The 20,268-nt window shown below is 37.4% G+C and overlaps 2 long non-coding RNA genes across 2 annotated transcripts in view; both read left to right on the top strand.

Annotated features, from left to right (window-relative positions):
• Window positions 1-13,160, top strand: part of LOC117998832 — a 46,782-nt gene extending 33,622 nt beyond the window's left edge. Inside the window, exons 6-7 of the long non-coding RNA XR_004676095.1 lie at window positions 10,944-11,027; window positions 13,114-13,160. This is a non-coding gene — a long non-coding RNA (uncharacterized LOC117998832). The remainder of the gene's footprint in view (window positions 1-10,943; window positions 11,028-13,113) is intronic.
• A 23-nt stretch (window positions 13,161-13,183) lies between these two features.
• LOC117998831 overlaps window positions 13,184-20,268 on the top strand; it is a 9,846-nt gene continuing 2,761 nt past the window's right edge. Inside the window, exon 1 of the long non-coding RNA XR_004676094.1 lies at window positions 13,184-13,223. This is a non-coding gene — a long non-coding RNA (uncharacterized LOC117998831). The remainder of the gene's footprint in view (window positions 13,224-20,268) is intronic.

The raw sequence follows: 20,268 nt of genomic DNA, 5'->3' as shown, positions 1-20,268 counted from the left end.
AGACATCCAAAGTAGTCACACAAAGCTCCAATTGTTTTCTGCTTATAGTATGCCTAAAAGAAGCAGTGGGATGGAAAGGGGTTTGGCAGAGCGTCAGCTACACCTATGAAACATTACAGTCTGGTAGCTCTGTTCACTTGGCTGATTTTGTGGTTGGTTTTTGAATTTTTGCTTTTACTCTCCCTTTTATTCAGAAAGTAACTTGAACTCTCCTCAATATCTATACTGGTTGCTAAATCCAGCAATTTTCCTTTCTTAAGAGATTCCCTGCTGAAAGCTTTCCGTTTAGCAAAACGAACCACTAAATTCAAGAAGGGTTGAATTATTGGAATTATTGTTTGGCCAATGTAGACTGATCAACCCTGCCACACTGTGATCCAGAGAAAGATTTTTGGAAAACAAAGATCATTTTCCTCAGTTGGAATAAAACTGCTCTGCAAGGAATCAAATTGACCCTCTGTCAGCACGATCTTCTTAGGTAAAGAGAAAGATGAATGTGCTCTGTCCACAAATGAAGTTGGCCAAGCAAATTGGGGGTGTGGAAAAAGCCTCACTAGCTTCCCTATTGATCTGAAAATCACCTTCTCGAAGAAGTAAGGTGAGACATGGAGCACACATCTCTAGTTTATAAACCACTTTCACTCATGGGCAGGAAGAAAGATACAATATAGTGTCTCCATTAAGCTTACACTATCCTCAGAAATCATGCCAAAAATCAACACAGGGTTGGAAATGGAGGGAAATGGATGACTCAGGGTTTCTCATGAAGGATGTGAAACAACTACCCTCAGAAGCAGTCCCTTAACTAAAGCAGAGGTCAGAAATGACTAAACAGGGCGCCTCGGTGGCTCAGTCGATTAAGCGTCTGCCTTCGGCTCAGGTCATGATCCAGGGTCCCTCTGCACCTCCTTCCACTCGTTCTCTCAATCTCTCTCTCTCTCTCATATAAATAAATAAAATCTTAAAAAAAAAAAAGAAATGACTAAACATAGTTTCCATCTGAAGTTAAGCACCACAGGCAATGAAGTACTTGAGGCTCCCATATTTCTATAGAATAGGTTTGAAGGTTGCAAGGGTAAACACCAGGCCCTATAATAAATATGAGAGACAAGATAGTGCAGGTAGATTACAGGAGATTAAGAGCTGGGTGCAGGAGAGTTCAGATACTTGTAAACCAACCTGACTGAGGTATAATTCATAAATAATATGCACACAATTGAAGTGTACAGTTTCAAGAGTTTTGACAAATGTATATACCCATACCACCACCACTGTCAAGATATAGAATGTTTCCATCACCCCAGAAGTTTCCCTTTTTTCCCTTCTCATTCCTGGACCTAAGCAACCACTGACCTGCCTTCTGTACTATAGATTAAATTGAAATTTCCTGTGAGTTTCATGTAGATGGCATCATGTATTATTTATACTTTTGTGTCATGCTTCTTTCATTCAGCATAACATTTTGAGATCCACCCATGTTGTTGCTTGCAGTTCGTTCCTTTTCATTTACCCATTGTATGGGTATATGACAATTTGCTTATCTATTCACACATTGATTGACATTTGAGCTGTTTACAGTTTGGGACTATTATAAATAAAGTTGACGTGACCATTCACATACAAGTCTTTGTGTGGGCTTTTGTTTTCATTTATCTTGGATAAATACTAGAAGTGGAATTTCTGTGTCATGTGGTAAGCATATGTTCAACTTTATAAGAAACCACTAGACTGTTCTTTGAAGTGTCTATAGCAGTCTACATTCCCACAAGCAATAAATAAGAGTTGAGTTATTCCACATCCTCATCAACACTTGGTATTGTTACTCTTTTAATTTTAGACATTCTAATGGTGACTTGATTTGCATTTCTCTATTAACTAATTATTTTAGGTTCTTTTCATGTGCTTATTGGCTATTTATATATGCCCTTTACATATTTTTTTTAAAAAATGGAGGGTTGTTTGCCTTATTGTGGTTGTTAAGAGGTCTTTAGAGATATTTTTGATTTTTTGATACAAATTCTTTGTCATCTATTTGTATTGCTAATATTTTCTCCTAGCCTGTGTCTTGCACAGAGTGCTGTTGGTGGACAAAAACAAAACAAAACAAAAAAATCAGCACCCAAACAAGAGACAAGAAGAAACGCTTAATGTAAGAGGAGGTGATTTTTGAATTCAGACTTGAAAGAAGAAAAGTTAGTGGGAGGGTGAGCCCACCATGGTGGAGCTTTCTCAAAGGCACCAAAAAATGACCCAACCTTACATTGGTTCTTTTCTTTCTCATAGATAATGCTCCAGTCTGGGCTGATATCATTAAATTAGTTGATACTAATACTTGAATCACTATTAAGGATATTCCTCCAAAGAGGTATTTGAAACTAATAATAACAATTTGCTTGCCAAATTACTTTCAGTTCACTCTTTTTTATAAGTCTAAAACTGATGGAATTATAGGGGGGAATTTTGGGGAAGGAAACTTCTGGTTTTGTCTGTAAATGTTTGTCAATAAATGTCTGTCAGTGAACTGAAGGATATGCCAAGACAACACATAAGCCATTTCTTTCAACTTCCTTCAACATATAAGTGGCAAAATAACCATCCTTTGTAAGTGGTCATTGTGAAAGTACTAAAGCAATCTATCTATGAGTCACCTGGACAGACCATGGCCTTGATGGACAGTTGCTTCATTCCCTTTTCTGTAGCAGCAACTGAAAATTTATGAGGTAAAGAAACACAATAATTCCTGGTCACAGAAACTGATAGATAATGGTGGTTGTTTCGTTGGGATAGTTGTTTTCTGTTGGTGTTTCCAGGAGGTGAGACAGCCCTTTCCTTCAAAACGATGGGGATTCCTGAGATAGATAATGGGTAAATAAGTGAATGAGTGGATGAAAGAATGGATGGATGAATAACTGGGCAGGCAGAGGGAGTTTTACCTGTCTATCTGTGAGAACAATAGATAAAGCAGAAGTGGAAAGAGTATGCATTGAATGGAAAAGAGTGAAAGGAGGAATCAAGAGATAATAGACCACTGTGGTGTGAATTAGGAAAAGCAAAAATAAAAGCACACAGAAGAAACTACCTGTAAGCAGAGGACTACATGCACCTTAAAATACACATAACTGGAGGGACTATGAAAGGGTAAGATTGTTGAGAGTTGGTTCAGTAATGGCCTTGCTGTACAGTTAGTTCATCAGAGGGTGGTGAGCAAGGTTGCAAGGCAGGAGAGAGGAACACCTTTGTTGGCTCCCTTCCCTCTATGCTCCACTCTCCTATATTCCACTGTCTCCTGGTCAAATGAAAGAAGATGAGATATTCATTATACTCAGTACAAGGTTTTGTTTTGTTTTATTGACATGTTCACAGAATATGAAATCAACCCTTTTAAAGTGTAGAATTTGGTGGTTTTTAATATAGTCAGAGACTTTTGCAAACATCACCACTATCAAATTCCAGCACATCTTCATCACCCCCAAAAGAAACCCCAAACCCATGAGTAGTCACTCCCCATTCCTTCCTCTCTTCAAGCCCTTGGCAACCACTATCTACATAATTTTTTTAGAGCAGCCTTAAGTTTACAAAAAATATTGACAGGAAGATAAAGAGATTTCCCATATACTTCCTGCACCAGCACATGTATAATCTCCCATGTTATCAACATCACGTACCAGAACGGAACATTTTTTACCAAGGATAAACCTATGTTGACACATCATAATCACCCAAAGTCCATAGTTTACATTAAGGTTTAGTCTTGGTGCTGCATATTCTATGGATTTGGACAAGTGCATAATGACATGTACTCATCATGGCAATATCATACAGAATATTTTTGTTTCTCTAAAAATCCTCTGTGCTGCCTATTTATCCTCTTGCCTTCCATCCCCCAATACACACCATCTACTTCCTGTCCCTATAGCTTTGTCTATACTGGGAATTTCATATAAATGGAGTCAAGCATATGGCATTTTGTATCTCTCTCCTTTCACTTAGCATAATGTGTTTTTCCTTTTTTTCATTAATAAATTTTATTTTTTAGAACAGTTTTAGTGTACAGAAAATTAAGCAGAAAATAGAGAATTCTTGTACCTTCTTTCCCCACTCCTTGCACAGTTTCCCCATTGCTTTTTTTTTTACCATCTTACCCATTTTTACATGTACAATTCAATAAAGTCAACTATATCCCCATTGTTGTGCCAGTACAGTGGTTTTTTGAAAAAGGTAGGTGGAATGTAGTCTTTTTTTTTGAGAGAGGGAGAACGGAGTAGGGGAGAGGGAGAGGGAGAGCAGGCTCCACACCCAGCCAGAAGCCCGATGCAGGGCTAGACCTCACGACCCTGAGATCAAGACCTGAGCTAAAATCAAGAGTCAGATGCTCAACCAACTGAGTCACCCAGGAGCCCTGGAAAGTTGTCCTCTCAGCCAAGGAGAAAAAAGTTGTGCCCTCCCTAGAACTGAGAACCTATGACTTTTATAAGACTCTCTTATTTTCATGTAGCACCCCAGAGGCAGCCCCACCTGGCTGGGGGTTCAGTTCCCCTTGCTAAGCTCCATGAAAGGCCTGAGGAGCTGTGGTGACTCTCCAAGTATATGCACGTTCCTCCCTGACCTTGTAGCATTGATTTGTTCTCCTCCACTTTAGTAAATATTTTAAGGCATTGAATTGGATTTTAAGATCAGAGGCTTATTTTTATCCTGAATAAAACTTAACTGAATTCATATTGAAAGGACTAAATGATTCAACTTTAAATACTCGTTGAGTGAGTTCTTCCTAAAGCCACTTCAATTGTTTATTTTTAATAAATTTATCTCTTGGAGCACAGAGGCCACCTGTTCTGGAAATACTGATATTGATATAAGATCTGGAAAATTGATAATATTCTTAAACATTGGAGTTTCTGCACACATGGAAGGTAATTTGGGAAAAATTCCCATAGGACTAGATTGCTTTTCTATGACTATGAAAGGATAAATTGAAGAAAAAGTATAAGGGCATAAAGATATTGTCTGCATTTTTAGTTTATCTATATCCAGTAGAAAAAAACACTGGAGTGGAAATAATAATTGCTACCATTTGTTGAGGGACTAGTGACCAGGTACTGTGTTAAGCATTTTTACATGTGTTTTCTCTTTTGAAACTCACAACAGTCTTATGAGTTAGATGATATTATCATTTTTTATTGAGATATATTTGACATATAACGTTGTGTAAGTTTAACATACTGGTTTGATACATTTATTTGAAATATGATTGGCACTGCAGCATTAGTTAATACCTCCATTGTATCAATAACTATCATTTCTTCCTAATGGTGGGAATAATTAAAGTTCTGGTCTCTTACTAAGTTTAATGTTTATAATACAGTTTTGTTGTCTATCATCATTGTATTGTGTATTAGATCTCCCAGACTTATTTGTGTTCCACTTGCAAGGAAGTACACTTAAACATGTCATGACTTTTGCAGGTGAATTTAACTTCAAAGTGTTCAAGCACTCTGCTGACATGCGAGTTGGATCAAGTAAATTCTCATCCTGATCATGTGGCTCAATGTAACTTGGCCTCATTTTCCTCATCTGTAAAATGGGATTATTGGATTATGTCCCTGATTCTTAACCTGTGGTTGCCTTGGAAATGTGCTGAACCATCCAGTAGGGAACATGGTTGACTAACAGCCCCCAGTTACTCCCCCTGTGAACCTAAGGCCACACTTCTACCAGGCTGCTTCCAGCCAATGACTGAACATGGCAGGGGTACTGATGCTGGCCCAATTTGGGCTTCCTCTGATGGGCAGGTTTGGCTCAGAGACTCTCCATCAGCTGGGCAAGAGTTCCTTAGAACTGCACTGCAGTCTGAGTCTCTTCCTACCCAACCCTTTCTACCCAACACCTGCTTCTCAGGTATTGGACCTGTATCATGATTTGCAGCCTCTCCAAGCCTACTCTTGTCCACATCCCATTTACCCTTCCCAGAAATATCCTTCAATAAATCTTTTGCACAGCTAATCTGGTCTTGGTATCTGCTACTCAGAGGACCAACTTCCAACCTGGGTAGGAGAGTCAGGAAAATATTTCAAAGGGTCCATAAATTCCATGTTCAATAAGTAATGTCTCTAGACTCCATGAATTCTAGGTCTCACATTTATATGAACTATGACTCTCCAAATAAATATGGGTGATAAATATAATGTAGAGTCATATAAGAGCATTATTGAATTTACAGTTACTTTTGTCACTATGCATGTTTTCAACTGTGAATTTTTTTTCCTATTTTCTTATTATGTTATGTTAATCACCATACATTACATCATTAGTTTTTAATGTAGTGTTCCATGATTCATTGTTTGCATATAACACCCAGTGCTCCATGCAGAACGTGCCCTCTTTAATACCCATCACCAGGCTAACCCATCCTCCCACCCCCTCCCCTCTAGAACCCTCAGTTTGTTTTTCAGGGTCCATAGTCTCTCATGGTTCATCTCCCCCTCCAATTTCCCCCCTTCATTCTTCCCCTCCTGCTATCTTCTTCTTTTTTTTTTTTTAACATATAATGTATTATTTGCTTCAGAGGTACAGATCTGTGATTCAACAGTCTTGCACACTTCACAGTGCTCACCATAGCACATACCCTCCCCAACGTCTATCACCCAGCCATCCCATCCCTCCCACCCCCCACCACTCCAGCAACCCTCAGTTTGTTTCCTGAGATTAAGAATTCCTCATATCAGTGAGGTCGTATGATACATGTCTTTCTCTGATTGACTTATTTCGCTCAATGTAATATACTCTCCAATTCCATCCACATCATTGCAAATGAAAAGATTTCATTCCTTTTATGGCTGCATAATATTCCATTGTATATATATACCACATCTTCTTTATCCATTCATCTGTTGATGGACATCTTGGCTCTTTACATAGTTTGGCTATTGTGGACATTGCTGCCATAAACATCGGGGTGCACGTACCCCTTTGGATCCCTACATTTGTATCTTTGGGGTAAATACTCAGTAGTGTGATTACTGGATCGTATGGTAGTTCTATTTTCAACTTTTTGAAGAACCTCCATACTGTTTTCCAGAGTGGCTGCACCAGCTTGCATTCCCACCAACAGTGTAGGAGGGTTCCCCTTTCTCCACATCCCCACCAACATCTGTCGTTTCCTGACTTGTTAATTTTAGCCATTCTGACTGGTGTGAGATGATATCTCATTGAGGTTTTGATTTACATTTCCCTGATGCCGAGTGGTGGTGAGCACTTTTTCATGTGTCTGTTGGCCGTTTTCAACCATGAATTTTAAAAGAAAGATAACAAGGGTCTTCATGCTTGAAAATTTTGGGAGCCACTGGGCTGAATGCTCACTCAGGGCCTCTCAGGTCTGGCGTGCTTTGATTCCCTGGCAGGGGGAGATGTACAGCACAGTGGTTGCAGAGCAGAGCTGAGAGCATGGGCTTTGGCACCGGACAGACCTGGGTTTAAATCCTTACTCTGTTTCTTGCTAGCTGTGTAAGCTCAAGCAAATTGCATAACTTCTCCAAGTCTTTATTTCCTCATCTATAAAATAAAATCTTAAGAGTGACTTCTGCACGGTATGGTTGTGAGGGTTAAATGAGAAAAAAATGGGTGTAGGGTACTTTGCCTGGCACAGAGTAAGTGCTTTGTAAAAGTCACTGGAGTTATTACCATTACTCATTCTTAGTTTCATTTTGTTTATTCATCTTTGCTTCTAACCAAAAGATTGCTTATAGTGTATCTCATAGTCTTTAACTCTTACTTCATGAGAACAGAAGATAGCATTTCTTATCTTCCTAAATTACATGGTTCATCCTTCCAAAGAAATTGCATCTCATGTTGAATACACCCGCACTCCTTTGAGCTTAGACCTTTGTAACCAACTGAGCTTTCATTTAATCAACTGGAATAATCTGGACCTTAGTGTTTTCTCCCATGTGATTTCCTTTCACAGCCAATTTGTCTTTAATGCTCAGACTGGGCTGCAATAATAACACAGAGTATTGAGAAAATCTATTATTCACACAATCCCATCTCAAATAGATGACAATTTCAGGCAGATGTAAGGGTTTTAGGTTTGGGAGCAGGGCAGCTTTTTGAATAATAAAAATAATTGCTTATCTGAGTGCTGATTTTACAGTTGACAGCAAAAAGTCATCTGGGGTGGCTCATTAGTGAAACAGGTGCATGGGCAGCTGTTCTAATTAATGTTTTAGGAATCCCCATACTTGATTTCTAGTAAGGATTAGAGAAAAGCTTTGCTATCTACCTGATTACAAGACTGGGCTGAAGACGTATAACCACTAGGAATGTTGTTAGCGGTAGGTAATAAAATACATGACTTCAGTGGCCTAAACAAACAAGAGTTTATTTTTCCCATAAAAAAGTCGAGAAGCAGATAGTTGCTTCTGTTGGTTTATCAACTCAACAATGTTTTTACATATCTCCCTGAGATTCTTTTGACCTTTCCTTCATTGTCTCAAAATGGTTATAGGAATTCCGATCATCATGCTCAGAGTCAAGGCAAGAAGGAGGAAAGAGTGGGGAATGAGCAAGTCCATCAGATCTCCAGCAGACCATCAGTATGAGCAAACCCCATGCTTACATCTCATTGGCCAGGACTGTCCATGCAGCCACGGCCTACCTGCAGTGGGAAATGAAGTTTGTAGTGGAGCTTACTATCTTGTACACAATCAGGATGCTATTACTAAGGGAAAGTGAAGCAAGTATGTTGGGAGGGTTACCAATTCAAGGTGCTCTCAGAGGGAAGCCCAAGAATATTATTGGTATTTATGTCTTGGATCCACCTTGTTTTCTTTGTGGGAAGAATGAGAAATCTAAGAAATGCTGTAGTGAATATACTAGAGATCAAAACACATCACAACAAACTTCAAAGAGGTGTCTGCCGCATTCTATTTAAGCTTCCACTATACTGAGAAATACTTGTGGTAAAACTTAGTAATATTATTTTTAGTAATGAAGAAATGTTTGCAGTAACAATGTCATGACAATAGGATTTACTGCAATCACAGAATATAACAGATTCCTACGAAATTGTCTTGGTTTCTCTGAAACAATGACATATATTTAGGGGACAGTACATCCTGGAATCTGTTTGAGAGGCAGTTGTAATTCACTGGAATTAGTTGTCCCCAAATTCATAATTTAATTTTAAGCAATAAAAAAGATTCAAACTACATCAGGAGGTTAAGCAGAATATAAATAGATCTTAGAGTCCTGAGGTGTGCAATATAAAATAGGCCATGCCTCAGGAGTTTCTTGTGAAGATGCCTGCAACATGAACTTTTGGACCCTGACTCTGCAAAAATTACGCATCTTCAGAACTTGGTAAAAGTGTGAAAGATGGGCAAGTATCTATCAGCTCTTTCTCATTTGTATGGTACTTAGCTACCTTTGTCAGAAATAATAATGGATATATATAGTTTTCATTTGTATTTTAAATATTGCTTAAAATTAATTATATATTTGTCATGGGTAAAATCAATGTAACTACTTGACTTGTAGCATTTATTTACATTACCTATATAATCCTCTTTCCTGATATCTTTATTAAAACATCTTTAAATTGTTTAGGCATCAGATTTCCCTTTAAAAAATTAATGATATTTTCAAATTATGTTCTTTTTTTAAAAGATTATTTATTTATTTGTCAGAGAGAGAGAGAGAGATAGCAAGAGAGAGCACAAGCAGGAGGAGCGTCACACAGAGGGAGAAGTAGGCTCCCTGCTGAGCAAGGAGCCTGATGTGGGACTCGATCCCGGGACCCCAATCATGACCAGAGCTGAAGGCAGACGCTTAACCGACTGAGCCACCCAGGAGTCCCTCAAATTATGTTCTTTTATGGAAATTTGAAAATTACAGAAAAGTAAAAAAGAAAACCTCGTATTACTTAAGACATTTATATGTGTTTATTTGATTCAACCCTGATGACCACTTGATGCAGTGTCCAAGATATCCAAGATATACACAGATACACAATGATGTTATGTGCCTGGAATGTACCAATACCTACTTAAATCTGGACAAATAAAATCATGTTCTAACCATGTACCAATTGATACACTTGGTGAGAGCAGTCAATTTACAGGCCAATTTGAAAATGGGTTGAAGAGGGCAGTCAAGAAGAGGCAGCTAGAAGAGGCATTTTATCATTTATCATACTATGAGTAGACCTGGTAACTCATTAATTTAAAAATATATGTAAATACATATAACCAGAGAAGTTAGGTGACATAACAGGACACAGAGACAAAGAATCAGAACTAGAACCTGGGCTTTCTTATCCTTACACTAATGCATTCTCCCATTAAATATGGATGTTCAGATCATGCAAGTGAACTGCAAACTTATTCAGCTAAAAAGTCCTCTTCTTATATTTTCATATTTTGTATGTGCTTGAGGTTATGTTGAGGAGATAGAGCTATTTTAAAATAATGCCCTTATTTCTTGCTTTGTTTTCTTCCCTTCTCCCTCCCTCCCTCCTTCCCTTCCATCCTTCCTGCCAGGTGAGGGACCAGGAGATTTTGTGCATGGACTTGGGAATCAGACAGACCTGGATTTGAGTCTTGGGTCTGCTGCTCGCTAGATATGGGACTTCATGCAGTTTGTTTAAACTTTCTATGCCTCAGTTTCTTCACCTACAAAATTTATGTACATGTACTTGTCTTACAGTATTATTTGTGTAATGGTCCAATTAAGCTTGATTCTACTGCAGTAACAACTCAAGTTTATTTCTTGCTCAAGCAAAGTCTGCTGTGGGTCTGGGTGACTCCAGGCTCAGCATTCCACATTGCCTCATTTTTATGGCACTTGAATATTAACAGATTCTTGTATGATCACCATAGCAATGAAATACTTCAGCCTAGAAAGTGACATGTATCATTTCTGCTCACACTTCTTTTTTAACTAATAAACAGTTTCATGGAAATTCCTGACTTTAACAAGCTAAAGAAATGCAGTGCTCCTCCTGTGCATGTAGAATGGTAGAACTGGAAATGTTGGTAAGCGCCACTTATATCTACCCCAATCTGCTTTCCTCATCAAGTTTTCAGTGTACTCTTCTTTGCACATAGAATCCATTCACCCTTTCCCAAGGTGACAACTCAGTAGTTCTATCTCTCTGAATCCAGGATGAAGCATACTTCAGATCCAAATTTTGTTTCTCTTAATCCAGAGCCCTATGATTTAAAGTTCATGAAGTGCCTAGTGCCTGGCACAGGGCAAATTCATTGACTAGCAGTCAGGGATAGCAGGTTGACAACAGCAGCAATAACAATATCTTTCCAATCCTGTTATGACATAGCAACATCTTCTTCATCAGGATATTTTTATAGCTCAAGACATCTGTTGTGTCAGCAGCTAAGCATCAAGTCCCCCTTCTTAGGGAATTCACCTCTTCTCATCTTAGTCCATATGATTTAGATGAGAGTGCTCCTGCCCTCCTACCACTAGGGGTGGGCATATGACCAAGGCCTAAAGAATCAATTTATTCTTGTCCTCCTGGGCACTGAGATAGGTTTATTGAGATAGGTGCTCCACTCAACTTGGTCCAGGGAGACTCAATCCTAAAACTTCCACTGGAAAGTGGGGAAAAACCCACTTTTTCTCTTAGGATGTTGAGAGGTTAAGATGAAAGTCTGTACCTGCTAAAGGTCATCTTGTGACCAAAGTGAGAGCCTTCTAGAAATGAAATAAAAAAAGAAGGAATGCCAAGGAATAGTGAGAACGAGTTCTGCTGATAGTATTTAAACCCCTGGATTTAGCTACTACTGGTTCTCTGGTGTTTTCAATAACTTGAACCAGTAATTTCTCCTTTTGGTTAACTTGGATTGATACGGGTTGTGTTGCTTATAGTGGTAGATTGCAAAAATGGCCACAAATTCTTCTCCTTCTTGTATTCATACCCACATACTTTGAGGGCTTTCCATGGACTCTGGCCTAGTTAGGTGATTTGCTTTGGACAAAAGATGCCCACAAAAAGGAGACAGAAGAGATCTGAAAACCATGTGTGCATCAGAGTTTTTCCTCTCTTGATGGTTTTTAGACCCTTCATCACAGCTGCTATGTGAATAAGTACAGATCATCTCCTTGAGGAATAATGAGAGATCATGAAACAGAGAAGAATTGCCTTAGCTGAGCCATCTTAGATCAATCAGCCCAACCAATCTACTAACTAACCACCTACACATGAAAAAGCCCAGTAGAGCTTTGTTCCTACCTGAACAAACTTTGTTCATACCTGAAAAATTTCCCAGAGGATCATGAGCCAAATAAATGATTGCTTATTTTAAATTATTAAAATTTGGGGTGGTTTGTTAGGCAGCAAAAGCTGACTGATACATTTGCCAACAAAAGGGTGCTACTTGCTGTAGCCATGTTATGATGGTTCTTTTATATCTTGTCTTGCCCTTTTAATTTTTTAAAGATTTTTATTTATTTATTTGAGAGAGAGAGAGAGAATGAGCAGGGGGGAGGAGAGAGGGAGAAGCAGACTCCCTACTGAGCAAGGAGTCTGATGTGGGGCTCGATCCTAAGACCCTGAGATCATGACCCGAGCCGAAGGTAGATGCTTAACCAATTGAACCACCCAGGTGCCCCTTGTCTTGCCCTTTTAAAGCATACCAATTCTATAATAGTTTAATGAGCATATAAGTAAATGCTCAATAACTATTCCCTAAATAAATGCTTGAAATGAATAGGGGAACTTAAGAGTCAATGTCTTGCCCACAGAATTGATCCCAATGCTGACTGTTTTAGGAAGGAAAGAACTGTGGAGAAGCTGAGTATATTTTCATGCATTTATTGACTATTTGTAATCTTCTTTTGGGAAGTGTCTGTTCAAATAGTTTTCTCAGTTTGGGGGGGAAAGGGAAGGGAAATAGCTAATCTATTATTGAGCTGTAAGAATACTTTATATATCTTAGGTACAATTCCTCTGTTAGATACAAATATTGTGAATTTTTTTTTTTCCAATCTGGGGCTTGCCTTTTTTGTTTTCTTAATGGTGTTTTTTGAAGAGCAAATTTTATAATTTTAAGTCTAATTTATCAATATATTATTTTATTTTTTATTTTTATTTGTTTAAAGTAGGCTCCACACCCAGCGTGGAGCTCAACCTGGAGTTTGAACTCACGACCCTGAGATCAAGACCTGAGGGGAGATCAAGAGTTGGATGCTTGACCTACTGAGTGATCCAGGTGCCCCCCAATTTATCAATATTTAAATGGTTCATGATTTTTATGTCTTATTTTGGAAATTTTTACTTATCTCAAGATCACAAAGATTTTCTCTTATGCTTTTTACTGGAAATTTTTATTGTTTTAGCTTTTTACATTTAAGGCTGTGATCCATTTCAAATTAAATTTTGTTTTGCTGTGAGATAAAGATTCATCTTTCTTTTTCCCTCCCTCCCTGTCTCCCTTTCCCTTCCCCTCCCTCCCCCTTTCCTTCCTTCCTTCTTTCCTTCCTTCCTTCCTTCCTTCCTTTGCATATGAATGTCCAATCATTCCAGAACCATTTGTTGACAAGACTATCCTTTCCTCATTGAGTTACCTTGGCATCTTTGTTGAAAATCAATTGACCATGTAAGTGTGGATCTAATTCTGGGTGCTTTATTCTTTCCCATTGATCTATATGTCTATTCTTATGCCAGTACTACACGGTCTTGAATCTTCAGCTTTAGAGTAAATCTTCAATCAGGTAATGTAATCTTCCAGGACAGTTTTTCTCTTTTAAAATTGTTTGAATAAAAAAAAAAATTTGTTTGACTATCCATTTTCATATAAACTTTGGAATTATTTTATTATTATTATTATTTTTTAAAGGGCCTGCTGGAATTTTCAAACGGATTGCCTTTAATCTATAGTTCAATTTGGGGAGAATTGACATCTCAACAATATTGAGTTTCTCAATACACAAACATGATATATCTATCATCTATTTAGGTCTTCTTTACTTTCTTTCAGCAATGTTTTCTAGTTTTAAGAATACAGATTTTGGGGCGCCTGGGTGGCTCAGTTGGTTGGGCGACTGCCTTCGGCTCAGGTCATGATCCTGGAGTCCCAGGATCGAGTCCCGCATCGGGCTCCCTGCTCGGCGGGGAGTCTGCTTCTCCCCCTGACCCTCCCCCCTCTCATGCTCTCTCTCTCTCATTCTCTCTGTCACAAATAAATAAATAAAATCTTTAAAAAAAAAAAAGAATACAGATTTTGTACAATTTTCACTAAATTTATTCTTAAGTATTTTTTATGCTATTATAAATGGAGCTTTAAAAAATTGTTGCTGGTATTAGAAATAAAATAGCTTTTGTTCAGTTTTGGTAGTTTGTGTCTCTAAAGGAATTTGTCCGTTTCATTTAAGTTGTCAAATTTCTTGGCATGAAATTATCATAATATTATCTTATTATTCTTTTAATATCTGTAAAATTTATAGTCACCATCCTTCTTTCATCTCTAATATTGATGATTTGTGACTTTTCCCATTTTTTTTTTATCAGTTTAGCTAGATGGTTTCAATTGTATTAATCTTTTCAAAGAAACAGCTTTTGGTTTTATTGACTTTCTTTACTGCTTTTATGGTTTCCATCCCTTTGTTATCTCTATTATTTCCTTTCTTATTTTCTAATATAAGCAGTCAGAACTATAAATTTCCCTTTAGGTGCTAACTTAGTGTACACTGCAAATTTTGATATGATTTTTTGCCAATTTTTATCCAGTTCAAAATATTTTCTAATTTTGCTTATTTGTTCTTTGACCCATGGGTTATTTACTGGTGTATGGTTCATTTCTAAGTATTTTGAGATTTTCCAAGTATCTATCTACTATTGATTTCTAATTTAATTCAATTGTAATTGGGGCACACACTCTATAGGATTCAATCATTTTAAATTTGTTGAGACTTATTTATAGTAGGGTGTGGTTTATTTCAGTGATTGTTCCATATGCAATGAAAAGAATATGCATTCTGCTATTGTTCAGTGAAATGTTTTATAAATGTCACTTAGGTAAAATTGATCCATATTTTTCAAATCTATAACCTTACGATATTTTTTTTGTTCTACTTGTTTTACCAGTTACTGAGAGAATGTTAAAGTAGCCAACTATAATTGTGAATTTGTTAATTTATTTCTTTAGTTCTGTCACTTTTTTGCCTCATCTATTTTGGTCCACAAATATTTAGGATTGCTGTGTTCTTTTGATGAATTGATCCTTTTAATAAAAAATGTGCATCTTTATTATTGGCCACATTCCTCGTTTTAAAGTTTACTTAATCTGATGTTAATATACCTCCTCTAGCTTCTTATTAGTAGCATTTCATGTTATATTTTTCTCACTCTTTTCGTTTTAACCTGTGTCTTTATACTTAAAGCACATTTCTTGTAAATAGTATATGGTTGGGTCTTGCTTTTTTGTTTAATCTAGAAATCTCTTCTCTTTAATTGATATGTATAACATTTATCTTTAATGTAATTATTTTTATTGCTGGGTTTAATTCTACCTTCTTGCTATTTGTTATCTATTTGTCCAACCCGTTTTTTATTCCTTTCTTCTTTTCTTGTCTTCTTTAGGATTGAGTGTTTTTTTGTTTTGTTTTTTTGTTTTTTTTCACTTTATCTCTACTATTGGTTTACTAGCTATTACTCTTTGTTGTACTTTTTGCTTGAGGATTAGAGAAGGCTTCCTTAACTCATCATATACCAGTATGAATTAATAACATGCCTCTTCACATATAATGCAAGAATCTTTCTATATGTTCTATTTATCACCGCTTCTCTATTATTATATATTTTACATCTATAAATTTTATAAATCCTATAATACATTGCTATTATTTTTTTACTTTAAATAGTTATCTTTTAAAGAAATTAAGAAACTATATCCTCATTCTTTTTTTTAGTTTTAAAATTTTTTAGTTATGTTAATCACCATACATTACATCATTAGTTTTTTATGTAGTGTTCCATGATTCATTATTTGCATATAACACCCAGTGCTCCATGCAGAACGTGCCCTCTTTAATACCCATCATCAGGCTAACCCATTCTCCCAACCCCCTCCCCTCTAGAACCTTCAGTTTGTTTTTCAGAGTCCATTGTCTCTCATGGTTCATCTCCCCCTCCGATTTCCCCCCTTCATTCTTCCCCTCCTGCTATCTTCTTCTTCTTCTTCTTTTTTTCTTAACATATAATGTATTACTTGTTTCAGAGGTACAGATCTGTGATTCAACAGTCTTGCACACTTCACAGTGCTCACCATAGCACATACCCTCCCCAGTGTCTATCACCCAGCCATCCCATCCCTCCCACCCCAACCCCCACTCCAGCAACCCTCAGTTTGTTTCCTGAGATTAAGAATTCCTCATATCAGTGAGGTCATACGATACATGTCTTTCTCTGATTGACTTATTTCACTCAGCATAACACCCTCCAGTTCCATCCATGTCATTGCAAATGGCAAGATCTCATTCCTTTTGATGGCTGCATTGTACTATGTCCTCATTCTTAAACAAATTAGCTCATGACTAGTTGAACACCATGAGTTGATTTGCTTAAGTCTGATTAACTGAATTAATCACTGTCCAAGGCAGATGGATTTATCTTTAGACCACTCAGGCCTACAAAACACTAACCTGGACACACTTTTCCTGAAGAACATGGGGTTTTTAGAGAAGAAATAGAAACATGAAGAAACAAATTTTGTTCTGTTTTAAAGGGGAAAGGAAGTAATTGGTGTGGTCTAAGTAACCAGCAATGGCCACTGGCTCAAGTTATTTCCTTAATGATTTTTAATGGGTCTGGCTCCACTACTTTAAGTGGCTGTCATCCACTAGAAACTTGCATAGACACACTCTAATAAAGACCAGTTCTGTATGATTTGATTGATTAGGTTTCATTGGTATGGTTTAATATCATTATTGTGTAACACTCATGTCAATGCATTGGTATATGAATTGCAATTAATTTATGGAATGGTGGGTATAATTCCTCTGTTTTGTGTAACACCCCTGGGAATCTAAGACATATAGGACAAGTATCTTACCATGAAGTTTATCAAGAAGATTGATTAACGGAAAATACTCAAATGGAACTTTTGAAAATCAATTAATGTAATCTAGCACATCATTAGGCTAAAAAAGAAAAATCACATGATTATATAAAAATGCAGAAAAATATTTGATAAAACCCATCACCTATTCATATAAAAACTCTCAGTAAACTAGAAATAGAGAGGAACTTCCTTAACTTAATAAAGACTATTTAAAAAACCTACAGCTAATATCACACTTAATCGTGAGTAACTCAAAGCTTTCCCGCTAAGATCAGATACTAGGCAAGGATGTCTCTTTCACCGTTCCTTTTCACATCATATTGGAAGCTCTAGCTAATGCAAGAAAAGGAAACAAAAGGTATCTAGATTGGGAAATAAGAAATAAAATTATCCTTGTTGATCAGCTATGTAGAAAATCCAAAAGAATTGACAACCCACCCTCTCAAACTAACTCTCCTGGTATTAATAAGTGATCATAGCAAGGTTGCAGGATATAAGGTTAATACACAAAAAACAATCATTTTGGGGCACCTGGGTGGCTCAGTCGTTAAGCAACTACCTTCAGCTCAGGTCATGGTCCCAGGGTCCTGGGATCGAGTCCCACATTGGGCTCCCTGCTCCACGGGAAGCCTGCTTCTCCCTCTCCTACTCCCCCTTGCTTGTGTTTCCTCTCTCACTGTGTCTCTCTCTGTCAAATAAATAAATAAAATCTTTAAAAAAAATCATTTTTGCTATTTACCAACAATGAACAAGTAGAATTTGAAATTAGAAACACAATACCATTTACATTAGCACCCCCCCAAAAATGAAATATTCAACTATAAATATGACAAATATGTGCAAGATCTATGTGAGGAAACCTATAAGGCTGATGAACAAAATCAAAGAAAAATAAATGAAAGCTATTCCATGATCATGGATAGGAATATTCAATATTGTCAAGATGTCAATTTTTCTCAGCAAGTTATTTTGTGGATATTGACAAACTGATTCTCAAGTTTGTATGGAGAGGCAAAAGACCCAGAATGGTCAACACAATATTAAAGAAGAACAAAGTTGGAGGCTGACACTACTTGACTTTAAGACTTCCTGTAAAGCTACACTACTCAAGACAGTGGTATTGATGAAAGAATAGACAAATAGATCAGTGGGACAGAATAGAGAGCCCAGAAATAGACCCACTCTTCAACAGATGGTATTGAACAACTGGTCATCTACATGCAAAAACAAAACAAAGCAAAACAATAAATGTAAACACAGACCTTACAACTTTTACAAAAATTAACTCAAAATGACCACAGACATAAATGTAAAATGCAAAACTATAAAATTCCTAGAAGGTAACATAGGAGAAAACCTAGATAGCCTTGGGTATGGTAATGACTTTTTAGATACAGCACGAAAGATATGATCCATGGAAGAAAGAACTGATGAGCTGGTCTTCATCAAAATTAACAACTTCTGCTCTGTGAAAGACAATGTCAAGAGAATGGGAAGACAAGCCACAGGCTGGGAGAAAATGATTGCAAAAGACATATTGATTTAAAAAAGGCTGTTATCTAAAAACATACAAAGAGCTCTTAAAACTCAACAATAAGAAAACAAACAACCTAATTAAAAAATGGGCCAATGACCTTAACAGATACATCACTAAAGAAGATACAAATGGCAAATAAGCATATGAAAAGGTGCTCCACATTATATGTCATCAGGGAAATGCAAATTAAAACAACATTGAGAAACCACTACATATCTATTAGCATGGGCAAGATCCAGAAAACTGACTACATCAAATGCTTGAGAGGATTTATGGAGCAACAGGAACTCATTCATTTCTGGGGGGGCAATGTAAAATGGTATAGCCACTTTGGAAAACAATTTGGCAGTTTCTTACAAAACCGAATATACTCTTACTATACCATCTTTGGTATTTACCCAAAGCAATTGAAAACTTATGTCCACACAAAAGAATGCACGTGGATGTTTATAGCAGCTTTATTCATAATTGCTAAAATTTGGAAGCAATCAAGATGTCCTTCCATAGGTAAATGGATAAATAAATAGAAGTGTACACCTAGATAGTGGAATATTATTCAGCACTAAAAATAAATAAGCTATCAAGCCATGAAAAGACATGGAGGAAACTTAAATGCATTTTACTAAGTGAAAGGAGCCAATTTGAATAGGCTACCACTATATAATCCCAACTATATAATATTCTGGAAAAAGCAAAACTATGGAGACAATAAAAAGATCAGTGGTTGCCAGGAGTTGGGGGGGAAGGATGAATAGGCAGACTACAGAGGATTTTTAGGGCAGTGAAAATACTCTGTATAATACCATATTGATGTATATATGTCATTATACATTTGTCCAAACCCACTGAATGTATGCTAGCAAGAGACCCTAATGTAAACTATGGACTGTGAAAGATTATGATGTGTCAATGTATGTTCACCAGTTGTAACAACTGTACCACTCTGGTGGAGAATGTTGGTAATCTAGGAGGTTATGCATGAATCAGAGTAGGGCTATATGGGAAATCTCTGTACCTTCCCCTCAATTTTGCTATGAACCTAAAACTGCTCTAAAAAAATAAAGTCTTGATGAAAAAAATGGAATTCTCTTTCTTTCTTTGTTTCTTTCTCTTCTTCTTCTCCTCTCCTCTTCTCTTCTTTCTCCTCTCCTCTTCTCTTCTTCTCTTCTCTTCTCTTCTCTTCTCTTCTCTTCTCTTCTCTTCTCTTCTCTCTCTTCCCTTCCCTTCCCTTCCCTTCCCTTCCCTTCCCTTCCCTTCCCTTCTCTTCTCTTCTCTTCTCTCTCTTCCCTTCCCTTCCCTTCCCTTCCCTTCCCTTCCCTTCCCTTCCCTTCCCTTCCCTTCCCTTCCCTTCCCTTCTCTTCTCTTCTCTTCTCTTCTCTTCTCTTCTCTTCTCTTCTCTTCTCTTCTCTCTCTTCTCTTCTCTTCTCCTCTCTTCTCTTTCCTCTTCTCTCCTCTCCTTTCCTCTCTTCCCCTCTCTTCTACCCTCCCCTCCTCCTCTCCTCTCCTCTCCTCTCCCCCTCCCCTCCCCTCCTCTTCCCTTCCCTCTCCTCCCCCTTCCCCTCTCCCTTCTTCCTCTTCTCTCCTCTCCTTTCCTCTCTTCCCCTCTCTTCTACCCTCCCCTCCTCCTCTCCTCTCCTCTCCTCTCCCCCTCCCCTCCCC

This window comes from Mirounga leonina, unplaced genomic scaffold (assembly GCF_011800145.1).
Source record: "Mirounga leonina isolate KUSES-001 unplaced genomic scaffold, KU_Mleo_1.0 Mir_418, whole genome shotgun sequence".
Lineage (NCBI taxonomy): Eukaryota > Metazoa > Chordata > Mammalia > Carnivora > Phocidae > Mirounga > Mirounga leonina.
This window is presented reverse-complemented; position numbering and strand designations above follow the sequence as displayed.